We start from the raw sequence: 12927 nt of genomic DNA on the forward strand, positions 1-12927 counted from the left end.
GTAGGCGATGATGGTGATCAGATGCAGATGGATGCTGATTTGTGCCATTTTTTTCATGTCAGGAGTGACTTGAGAAACTGCAAGTCACTTCTGGTGTGAGAGAATGGGCTGTCTGCAAGAATGTTGCCCAGGAGACACCTGGATATTTTGATGTTTTTACCATCCTTGTGGGAGGCTTCTCTCATGTCCCCGCATAGAGCTGGAGCTGATAGCGGGAGCTCATCTGCACTCTCCCTGGGTTGAATTCGAACTGGCAACCTTCAGGTCAGCAACCCAATCTTGAAGTCATCAGTCCTGCCAGCACAAGGGATTAACCCACTGCACCACCGGAGGCTCCACTTTGGCCCATTAACATCCAGCGATCCTCATTTAATATCTCAAGCAGAGCTGAATGAGCTGGTCAGAAATTTGGGTTTATGAAAGAGTCAGGCAGAGCTGCTTGAATCAAGGCTGCAGTGATGGAATCTTTTGTCACCCTGTATGAAAATTTCAAAATTTATCCACTGTGATTACGATCTGACAAAATATTTTAGCCAAACTGACAGTCTGACCTTTTGCGGTGATATTAATGGATTGTTTTGTGCTCTCAGATGCAACCACAACCCTACATAATGATAATTGTTTATTGACTCATCATTCATAGAATTATAGAATAATAGAGTTGGAAGAGACCACATGGGCCATCTAGTTCAACCCCTTCCCATGCATGAAAAGCACAATCAAAGTACCCCTGACAGATTCTTAAGCTTGAAGGCTGTTTTGCTGCACCACGTAAATCTCAACCCTTCTATACCTATTGGGCATTCTGTTTATGCGAAAAAATCATGAAAACACTGCTGAACCGCTTTCAATACTCAAAGCATAACTGGAATTTATGTGGTGATCTTAAGATAGTTGGATTTCTACTGGGTTTACCGCTTAGTTACACAATGTATTGCTGTTTCCTTTGTGAGTGGGACATTTGAGCAAGAAATTTGTATTATATCAGAAAAGGTTGGTCTCACCACAATAAATTGGTTCCATGGCAGAAAACTGTGACACATGACCCATTGATTGATCCAAAGAAGATATTTCTTCCATCTTTATACATCAAACTCAGGCTAATGAAAAACTTAACTAAGGCAATGAAAAAGCAAAGTGAAGCCTTAACTGATTTGTAACTGATGTTTTAATTCATAAGTGACTCAAAGATAAAATAAGGTGTTTCCATTGGCCCACAAATCAGAGATGTGATGAAGGATAGCCACTTCGATGTTTTTTTGTTTTTTTTACAGGGTGCAAAACATATTGCAACTTTCCAGGCAACTATAAAGCAGGACGCCTGGGGAACATTGATCGGGACTGACAGCTTCATGCCTGGACTTTCTGTTAGGTACCAAGATTTTTTTAACCCCACTTATTTGTCCTACATTTTGACACTGTCCTGAAGCGTCCTAAGCTTTCAGTATCCTATCTGTATTATTTCTAGGAAAGCCTTGAAAACAAGAAGCTGTTAAGCATTGTTTCCTTCAAAAAGTTTTATAGAATGTAGACAGGAAATTATCGTTCTACTGATTAAAACAATCCACAAGCTTAAATCTACACAGTTTTAATTATAGGCAACTAATGAGTAATTAAAGATAAAAAGCATGTTGAAAAAGGCCATGAATCGCAAGAATTGTTCAGACACAGAAACAAATAAAGTGGGAATGCATTTACATGAAATATTGCATGTTTGCCGCAATAATTATAACCACAAAAACCACAACTTGGAAAATGGTGGTATTTAGCCTGTGTAAACATTGTTAAGATAAGGCAGGCCTGTCATTCCCACAAAGAAAGGAAGGGAGGGAAGGAGGAAAGAAGGAAAGAAGTGTTTAATAATGTTCTGAATGAAGTTCAGAAATGACAACTCCACCAAACAGAGGAGTAGAGAAACGAGCATTGGCTAAAAATACTGCAACTAAGTGAAAAGAAATTGAATGAAAAATCGTACTCCCCACTGCTAATAATGCTATTTGAAGGAGGGAAAAGTGGAAGAGTCAGTAAGGCAATAATCTGGGAAAATATTTTGGTGGATTTTTAAAATAATAGATGCCATTTTTAAAACATCCATAAAAATAAAATCATTGTCTAGCTTTGTGGAAATGGGATCGATGGCCACACAAAAAGCTACTACTAAGAGCAGAACTGCTATGAAACAGTGAGACAATATTAGCTTAAAGGAAAGCAATAATGATAATGACAACAAAAATGATCATCATAAAAGTAAACTATAACAGTCAAAACTCGTCAAAGCTCCTGAGAGTTTTAATTCAAAAAAGTAACTTTTCCATGCTCTGGTGTATAGATAGGCAAAGGTAAAAGTTTCCCATGATGTTAAGTCCAATCATGTCTGACTCTGGGGGTTGGTGCTCATCTCCATTTCTAAGCCGAAGAGCCGGAGTTGTCTGTAGACACCTCCAAGGTCATGTGGCCGGCATGACTGCATGGAGCGCTGTTACCTTCCCGCCAGAGTGGTACCTATTGATCTACTCACATTGGCATGTTTTCGAACTGCTAGGTTGGCAGGAGCTGGAGCTAACAGTGGGCGCTCACGCCGCTCCTGGGGCTTGAACCTGGGACCTTTCGGTCTGCAGCTCAGTGCTTTAACGCACTTCGCAACCGGAGCTCCAGTGTATAGATAGACATGGACAAATAAGTCTATTTTTCCAGTCAGTGCTGTCCAATTTTCATATAGGACAAAGATTAGGCAGGTCTGGGTGAAATCCTAATTCAGTGATGAACCTCCTTGGGTGACTTTCTACCACTCATTCTTTTCCTAAAAACGTAAAAGAACAGGCTTGACATATACTAGTTGGGATGTTTTAGCTGCAGAACAGCCTATCATTTAACAAAGTGTTGGAACAGGGTCCAGCATGGCAACGCAACTTTAGTGTTAGACTCTGGAGGCCAGGCTTTAAACTACTGCAGGGACATATCTACTGGCTTTGAACGTATTACATTCTGTCAGCCTCAGAGGAAAGCAAAAGCAAACTTTCTCTGAACAAATCTTGCCAAGAAATAGGATTCTGGATGCATGTGCCAATGTGTATTTAGAAAACATTTTATCATTAAAATTGGAACATAATACATATCACCAGAGTGGGAAAGATTGTGATCAAATAGCCAGTTGACTACTCAGTTTGCTGTCCAATTTGTACCCGCTGATAGAAAACCTCAAGACCCTTACTTTTTAAGACTCTTCATCTTTATACCAGACTTCTGTGTGGCAACCCTGCAAATTGAGGTCATGTTCAGTCTCTTAACAGCCTTCAAACAGAGCATTGCTAACTGTAAAGTAGAACATATGGCCAGCAAAATCCAATTTGTTTACATCTAGTGGCTCCAGAAGATGGTTAATAATATTGTTGGATGACACAGCCACGGACTAGATAAAACCTGGCTGGATCAGGGCACTTTGAGTTTAACCACCAAACATTCCCCTAATGCAAAAGAATACATGTTGAGAAAGGAATCATGCCTTTGGAAGAACATCTTACGTTTCATGTATGGGGAGGGTGGATTGTAAATATGTTATTGGACAGGGCCAACAGCCGCTTCCTATGCTTCAAAGAAAAGCATCAGGAAATAGATACAAAGGTGGATTGAAAGCCATGCTGTAGCAATTAAGTGATTCATTTACTAGAAAGCCAGACATTGAACATTTTAAAGCAATTGTTGAATTGTAACTTGAATGTGTGTACAAATAGTATATTCTTAGTGGGTTTTTTGTCTGTGCCACAAATGGTTAGTTCGATTGTACTGATTTTATTACTGCAATAAGTGGAATTTTTATGTGTGTGTGGTAGAAATGTCTCCAAAAACAAGTAAATACAGTCATTCTTCCAAACCTGCAGATTCAACTTTGGTGGCTTTGACTGTTTGTGGATTATTTCCTACTGCCCTGTGCCATTTTTAATAGGACAATAAAACTAATGTCCATCTTGAGCTGTGTTCAGTTAAGTGAGGCTTGCCAAGCAGCAGAGCCGGTTCAACAATGAGGCGAATTAAGCGGTCGCTTCGGGCGCAAAACTTACAGGGGTGCAGTCGAGACTGCTTTTTCTGTTGGTTTGTTGGAAAACATGTTGTTTTGGTGCTTAATTTGTAAAATCTTAATGTAATTTGATGTTTAATAGGCTTTTCCTTAATCCCTCCTTAATATCCAACATTTTCACTTATCCAACGCTTTTATTTTTCAGTGATTGGTTTGGGGGGGGGGGGGCACCAAAATTCTGTTCGCCTACACTTGAAAAATACCTAGGGCCGGCTCTGCCTAGCAGTCAAATCTTTGGTAACTGGAAGAAAATCAAATAGGTGGTACCCGCTGATAGAAAACCCCCTGATCAAATGTACATTCCCTGATGTACTCATTTGCCCGCTCACTTGGGTAGGTGGGGAAAATGGGATGGAGGAGCATGAGGATGAAATGCCATATGTGTATTATATTACACATTCACTCACTTGCTTGGGTGGGCAGGCAGGCAGTGGAAAGAGTGATAGGATGTAGGATCTCAAGGAAGGAGGCAGTCTCATGTGTGTATTCTCTATTCACTCACAGAGGGAAGTGGATGGGAAAGGAAGCATGAAGAGGGAGCATTTTGCATGGATTTAAAGGCAGACAAAGGAAGTGTTGCCATCATAGAAGTAGCTTCTGCAGCCCCTTCTTAATGACTTCCTTTTCTCCCACCACTGCTCTGTGGTGCCCTTGGGGCTCCGAGAGTGATAGTGAGAGGCTCCACAGTGCCCTGCTGCTTTCCACTACCTCCTCTTTCCTCATCCTGAGAATTGCAGGGAAATTAAAGTTTTGTGCTGCTGGAAACAGCAGCAGCAGCAATAGCAACTTCCTCCCAGGACACAGACCCTTTCTCCCCCACCTCCCTCACTACCCAGACTCTTTTTCTGACTGCCCAGACTCCCCCCCCACCCTTTCCTTCCTTCCAAACCTCTATTTCCCTCCCATTGCTGAGGAGGTGCTTTTATTGTGTTTTTCTTGCATGGCAGAAGGGGGATGGACTGGATGGCTCCTGGGGCCTTCTACTGAGATACTGTTAAGTTTATGTTGGTTAAAATTGTTCTTCGTGTTAAATATTGTATTGTTCTTTCTTTTCTTTTTTCTTCTTTTGCATTGTATGAGTTAGTTCACACTAACACTCTTCATTCACTGGCCTGGTCCATGCCTGAAATATACACATTAATATAATATAATATAATATAATATAATATAATATAATATAATATAATATAATATAATATAATATAATATAATAAATATAGGAGCCCTGGTGGCAAAGTGCATTAAAGCACTGAGCTGGAGACCGAAAGGTCCCAGGTTCAAGCCCCTGGAGCAGCGTGAGCGGCCGCTGTTAGCTCCAGCTCCTGTCAACCTAGCAGTTCGAAAACATGCCAATGTGAGTAGATCAATAGGTACCGCTCCGGCGGGAAGGTAACGGCGGTCCATGCAGTCATGCCGGCCACATGACCTTGGAAGTGTCTACGGACAACGCCGGCTCTTCGGCTTAGAAATGGAGATGAGCACCAACCCCCAGAGTCGGTCACGACTGGACTTAACGTCAGGGGAAAACCTTTACCTTTACCTATAATATAATATACAAATATGGGGCTCCATACGAAACCTTACTTACTGTGGGTGGTTGTATGTCTTTCGGGCTGTGTGGCCATGTTCCAGAAGTATTCTCTCCTGACGTTTCGCCCACATCTATGGCAGGCATCCTCAGAGGCTGTGTGGCATGGATAAACTAGGCAAGGAAAGGAAAAAATACAAATCTGTGGAGAGTCCAGGGTGTGGCAAGAGTCCTTTGTCACTGGGAAGCCAGCATTGTTTCAGTTAATCACCCTAATTAGCATTGGAAAGCTTTTGTCTCTTGCCTGGGGGGCATCCTTTGTTCAGTCATTATCGTCCTTGGGGCTCCTCTGCCCTCAGAGTGTTGCTTCCCATCTACTGTTTCGATTTTAGAGTTTTTTTTAATACTGGTAGCCAGATTTCGTTCAGTTTCATGGTTTCCTCCTTTCTGTTGAAGTTGTCCACATGCTTGTGGATTTCAATGGCTTCTCTGTGTAGTCTGACATGATAATTGTTGGAGTGGTCAAGCATTTCTGTGTTCTCAAATAATATACTGTGTCCAGGTTGGTTCATCAAGTGCTCTGCTATGGCTGTTTCTCTGGTTGAATTAGTCTGCACTACCTTTCATGTTCTTTGACTCGTGTTTGGGCGCTGCGTTTGGTGGTCCCCATATATACTTGTCCACAGCTGCATGGTATCCGGTAGACTCCTGCAGAGAAGAGAGGATCCCTCTTGTCTTTCGCTGACCATAGCATTTGTTGGATTTTCTTTGTGGGTCTGTAGATAGTTTGTAGGTTGTGCTTCTTCATCAGTTTACCTATGCGGTCAGTGGTTCCCTTGATGTATGGTAAGAACACTTTTCCTCTGGGTGGATCTTTGTCTCGACTCTCATGGCTTGTTCTTGGCCTTGCAGCTCTTCTGATGTCTGTGGTGGAGTATCCATTGGCCTGTAGAGCCCAGTTTAGGTGGTTCAATTCACCTTGGAGGAGGTGAGGTTCACAGATTCTTTGTGTTACTTACTGTGGCTGAAGAAGTTTGAGAACCTCTGCTGTAATGTAATCTAAACAAATAAACTGATATAATACCTTTATAATACATAAAGCAATATTGCTCTTCCATCTCATGAATTCAAAGTCTTAAGATATGTACTCAAAAAGAATCCAAGTAGCTTACAAATGTGCTGTGATTTCATAATAATTTTCTATTTCTACAGTGGAATATAATATCTAATCCAGTAATCCAAGTGTTTTCTTGAAATGTCATGAAGATGGATGTTCTGGCTGTATTAGCAGACATGGAGGAATAGCCATATTTTCCTCAAGAATTTAAAAATTACTTCAGATCGTTTGCCAATTACTCACAGATTATGTTGATCAAGATGGACAGCAACAATAACTGCTTATGATTCTAATGGACTTTACTCTTCCTAATGGATACTGTTCAAAGCATGTAAGTAATCATGCAAAATGCCTGATTTTGATCTATCATGTAATTCATAAGCTAAGCCAAATATGTCTGCATATGTTTTTCCCCTTCTTAATCAGATAAAAAGACTGTCTGGTATGATGAAAGGTTCTTGATACTGTTGATTTAGGATGGTTATTCTGAATCAACTATCTCTTTTTCATGGAGGTAAAAAGGAAACTTTTACTTTAGATACCTTGCACATATCTGTGCACCACTGTTTATGACCTTGAACTTCTTATAGACCATGCTATCAGAATGTTATCATTGAACAAAGATGCTGAATATGAATGAATACACACACACACCACTGTAAGTATCATAGCACAGCAATTCTGATTCTTCCTATACTTCTATTCCTTCTATCAACACTCCAAATGGCTTCATAAAAAAACTTTTAAAAATTGGGAGGAGTAGAACATTTTGTTAATTTTAGAAAAAACTATCATGTCAAGTGAAATTTCTTTCCATCTCTAGATAATGCTACCATTGTCAAAATGGAAACAGTAGAAATTAGGTTTCATCTCATCTGTAAAAATGACAGGGTCAGATTTAAGAACAAAGGCGGACATAAAATAGCAAAATGTCCTTTCTTCTTGAAGAGCACTTTATTTGAAATATGAAGCACCACTATAGCTCGACAGTTTGAGTGGTACAGAGAAACAGAGAGAAATTCACTGCCAAAAGGAGACAAAGTGAGCAGGAAATGTACACATGGGCCGTCTGCCATGGTGTATGTGGATAGAGGTGTAATTCTTTGCTAATTTTCTTCATGAAGGAATCAATTAATAAGTTGAGCAATTTTTCTGGCTAGAGGGAAACCTTCCAAAACTGCAGTCTTCAAAGACTGTCATCTTGAACTCACACTATGTGCAAAATTTTCATGAAGCTTGAAAAAAACCCAGGATTTTCTGCACAAGAAATACTGCAGTGTAATGCAATTGCTGTTTTTGTGTGGAAAAAAATGCCACATTCAGCCACAAACTGAAGTTTATTCTCTAATCTAGACTTTATCACACCAGCCTACTACTTTGCTACAGTCGCACTAGTATAGCTAGTAGGTTACATACCTGATTGTTCACAATTTCCGCATTTTCTTGTTACGTTCAAGATAAAAAGAGTAGTTAGTTTTGCCAGCCTGAGTGTAATTTGCTTTGTGCAACTGATGGAAAGGTTGTGACACATATTCACTGAAATGATAAAGAAACACAAACTGACAGATTCCTTTTAGATGCCTAACTCTTAAAAGACTGGATTTGAAACAACCATGTTTCCTTGCAGAAGTTATTCTGCTAGCAAGTTAGGCTTACAACCTATTTGAAAGCTATTGTTGAAAAGGGTTTGCCATGTTCAACATAATTGCTACCTAGATGACTGGGTGATAATATACAGCTAGGAATTGGCCTAATGAAATTGAAGGCCAACTTTATTCCTCTTCACATTTGATGAATTTAACACAATTTGCAAAGTTATTCTCATTCAGACTGGAAAAAAAAATCTAAAGTGAGAGAAAATGAAAAACACCCTTTCCCCATTTTTGCTCCTTTCTATTCATTATTAGTAGCCCCCGGTGGCGCAGTGGATTAAATCGCTTAGCTGTTGACCAAAAGGTTGCTGGTTCGAATTCAGGGAGTGGGGTAAGCTCCCGCTGTTAGCCCCAGCTTCTGCCAAACTAGCAGTTCGAAAACATGCAAATGTGAGTAGATCAATAGGTACCATTCTGACAAGAAGGTAATGGCACTCCATGCTGTCATGCCGGCTACATGACCTAGTTGGTATCTATGGATAGCACTGGTTCTTTGGCTTAGAAATAGAGATTACCCCCCCCCCCCCCAGAGTCAGACTCGACTTGACTTAATGTCATGTGGAAACCTTTACCTTTTATTTATCCATTATTATGGAACGTTTTCTGTTAACTTCAGAATGGAGAAAGCTTATTTAATATATGTAGATTTCAGTTCAAGCCAATCTTGAAAATATGTATTTATATGCAATTCTGTTGCATCTTGAACCATATTATGAAATTCCTCCTCTTCCAACAGGCAAGCTATTGGATTACCATGATGTAAAGAACTAATCATGAACAAAAAATGTTGTTTGTATAAGTCCATTCCTAAATCTTCCAAAGAGTGAAACTGTGTTTAAAAATAACAAAACAAAGTAGTAATAGAGATTCCTTTATGTTTGCCTACAGTTCACAAAGCAGATGCAGTTATTGACGTATGGTTGTGATTATGACATTATTCCCAGGGTCACAGCACATATGTTATATTTGAGCTACGCATCACAGTTTATGGAGAAAACACTATTTCAGAAATGTAAGTTATACAGTTGTCCTGTAATATGAGGTATGGCATAGGCATAGATACTACATATAAAACAATAAGAACTAATTGCTCATTAATTTTTTTTTATTTCGTGTCAAAAGCATTGACACGAAATAAAAAAATTAAAATTAAAATTAATAACAATGTATCACGAGATTATGAATGGAATAAAAAAGTACTTCATTTCCATGTAAAGGTATTTCTGAATTCCACATATATTTTCAAACCGAAAAACAGTCTTCTTTGCTCCTAGTTGCAGTGCATACAGTTAAAAACATCAAATACCTTTGGCTTATTCTCATTATGATAGATAGTGGAATCACAGAATCATAGAGTTGGAAGAGACCCAAAGGGACATCCAGCCTGGCCTCATTCTTCCACACTGGAAAAGCTAATCAAAGTGCTTCCAAGAAATGGCCACCCAGCCTCAGCTTAAAAACCTCCAGAGAAGGAGAATTCACCATGCTCCAAGGCAACATATTCTACTGTCAAACAGCTCTTACCATCAGGAAGTTTTTCCTAATATTTAGGTCAAAGCTCTTTTCTTGCAGTTTAGTGCTCCATGTCCAAGTCTTTAGCACAGGGATTCTCAACCTGTGGGTCCCCAGATGTTTTGGCCTTCAACTCCCAGAAATCCTGACCAGTGGTAAACTGGCTGGGATTTCTGGGAGTTGTAGACCAAAACACCTGGCAACCAACAAGTTGAGAACCACTGCTCTAAAAGAAAATAAAGGGATTCCCTCTTCAGTGTGATATCCTTTCACATTTTAAACAGGATTCTCACATCCTTCTCAAACTTCTTTTCTCCAAGATAAACATACCTTTCTCTCTAAGCCACTCCTTAAGGCTTTCATACCTTATACCATTTTGGTCCTCCTTCTCTAGACATATTTCCAACTTGTTAGTATCCCTTTGAGATCTTGTTATCCATGAGTGGGTGCTTACAGTGTTTGCCTTCTGAAGGTGACAGACCAGAGAGCCACTGAGTAGCTGGGACTAGACAAGATCCCACTACGGCATTAGTCCAGGGCATTGCTGGAAATTAAAATGTCAGCCGGATGCATTCAGATAATAAACTAAATAAATTGCACTGTGTGGCACATAATTTGGTAATAAATTAATGGTAAAGCCAGTGTAGTTATGGATGCTGAAGCCTTAACAGATGCATTGTGGCAGATCTGAACAAATCTTAGGAAAGCTGGAGCTGGAGCTGATAGAGGGAGCTCATCCGCACTCTCCCCGGGTGGGATTCAAACCTGGCAGCTTTCAGGTCAGCAACCCAACCTTCAAGTCACTTAGTCCACTACGCCATCTGGGGGCTCCAGCATAGAGCCTGAGCCAGCAACACACTGCTCAGAATTTTACCCTGTTTTACTCAGTCAGGACTTGCTTTAGTGGCACCAGAAAATTTCACAAGATCTGGACAACATGTGTACAGTCAGCTATTATAAAATATCTTTGCACAAATATCCTCAAGCATAATGTAGAATGGACAGAAAGGTAAATGTGTTATTATTTTTGTGCCCTAAATAATACTTTCAGATTTTTTTTCTACACTCTGTAAGATTAGAAGGATGTTTTGTAGGAGTGTGAAGAATTCCGTTTGGAGATTTTGGATTCGGGAATTCAGAGATTCGGCTGCCAGATCAGCAAAAATGGAGCAGGCAGGGGCAGCATAAGGCTAAGCTGGAAATGGATTGCGACAGCCAGATCTTTCAGCTAATGGGAGCAATGGGGCTGAGTGGCATTCTACCTGGCTCAGAGGAGTGTGGGCAGCCTCACAAATCAGGCAAGAGTGGGCACCTGCCGGCTGGGATCGTTCTCTTCTTTCCCTTCCCAAAGCCCTCTCTGGCGGAGTGTCTGCTTGAGGCAAATAAGGTGGGAAAGGCTTCCCTGGGCCTCTGCTCCAAAGAGAGCTCCGCAGCAGGCTTGAGCAAATTTTTCGTTAGTTCGTTAAATTCGTTTAAAATTCGTTTCGTAATTACTTTTGAATTGATATTGAACCATCTGCTCACCGCCTTACAAATATTACGAATTTGAATAATAAAAGTACCTTTTTTTCGTTTGTTTCTGATGTCTTCGGATCGCCCCCCCCCCCCCCGCGGGGACCACACCGGCTCAGTAGAAGCCTTCCACGAAGCAGGGAGGGAGCGAAGAGAAGAGAGAAGAGCCATGCCTGCCTGCGCTTGGCCTTCTCCTCGCCCTGCCTCGCCCTGGAGCCGCCGTTTGGTTTTGCTTCTTCAGCCAGGCTTAAAGGGGAATACCAAAACAAGGCTTGCCTACCTTCCTAAACGGAATCCTTAGAGCCAGAGGATATCCCTTTAAGAGATATCTCCACTGAGGAGATCTCCCGGAAAGGATTCTGGCACCAGCTCAATTGTAACAGATTCAGTGCCATGTCATGTGAGCTGTAGTTTTACAAAGTCCCTAGCCTTCCCTGCAGAAGAGAGCCAGTACCATGCCAAACTACAACTCCCAGTTTTCTGTCAAATTGTTTTGGATTTCAACTCCTACAATTCCTAACTCCAGACATGGGCAAAGTTTGCCCTTGCCTGGTATAGACGCATTCTATTCTTCTCCAGACATGCCAACAGTATTAAGTGATAAAATCTTGGGCATTTTTTCCTTTAATGCTAAAAGTTCATACGTTGTTCAGCAACAGCCTACTGGCTGGGTTGCTATGAGTTTTCCGGGCTCTATGGCCATGTGCCAGAAGCATTCTCTCCTGACGTTTCACCCACATCTGTGGCAGACATACTCAGAGGTTTTGACGTCTGTGCGAAGCTAGGCAAGTGGGGTTTATATCTGTGGAAGGTCCAGGGTGGGAGAAAGAACTCTTGTCTGTGGGAGGCAAGTGTGAATGTTGCAATTGGTCACCTTGATTAGCATTGAATAGCCTTGCAGCTTCAAAGCCTGGCTGCTTCCTACCTGGGGGAATCCTTTGTTGGGAGGTATTAGCTGGCCCTGATTGTTTCCTGTCTGGAATTCCCATTTTCTGGGTGTTGTTCTTTTACTGTCCTGATTTTAACTTTTCTGTAGCTAAAAATGCATATAAAATTGATTCTATAGGGAGGATAAATGATTGGATTTCAACTCCTACAGCTTAGCTTTCTCTGCCAATAATGGTACCATATCAAACTAAACCTCCCAAGATTCTGTAGCAGTGAGCCATCTTGGATATTGTAAGGGATTTTTTATTATTATTATTATTATTATTATTATTATTATTATTATTATTATTATTATTGAACCTTGCTCCCAGGAAGGTGCCTTCGCTGTGGCTCCCAACTTATCTATCTACCTTTCCACATATTCTCCACATTGTGTGTATGTGTATGTATATTATATATACATGAGCCCCGATGGCGAAGTGTGTTAAAGCACTGAGCTGCTGAACTTGCAGACTGAAAGGTCCCAGGTTCAAATCCCGGGAGCAGAGTGAGTGCCCGCTGTTAGCTCCAGCTTCTGCCAACCTAGCAGGTTGAAAACATGCCAATGTGAGTAGATCAATAGGTACCGCTCTGGCGGGAAGGT

The 12927-nt window shown here is 40.9% G+C and overlaps 1 long non-coding RNA gene across 1 annotated transcript in view; it reads left to right on the forward strand.

Moving 5' to 3' along the window:
• Window positions 1-12927, forward strand: part of LOC103280024 (uncharacterized) — a 79785-nt gene that overhangs the window by 823 nt on the left and 66035 nt on the right. Inside the window, exon 2 of the long non-coding RNA XR_507108.2 lies at window positions 1275-1372. This is a non-coding gene — a long non-coding RNA (uncharacterized LOC103280024). The remainder of the gene's footprint in view (window positions 1-1274; window positions 1373-12927) is intronic.

Source organism: Anolis carolinensis, chromosome 1 (assembly GCF_035594765.1).
Source record: "Anolis carolinensis isolate JA03-04 chromosome 1, rAnoCar3.1.pri, whole genome shotgun sequence".
Classification (NCBI taxonomy): Eukaryota; Metazoa; Chordata; class Lepidosauria; order Squamata; family Dactyloidae; genus Anolis; species Anolis carolinensis.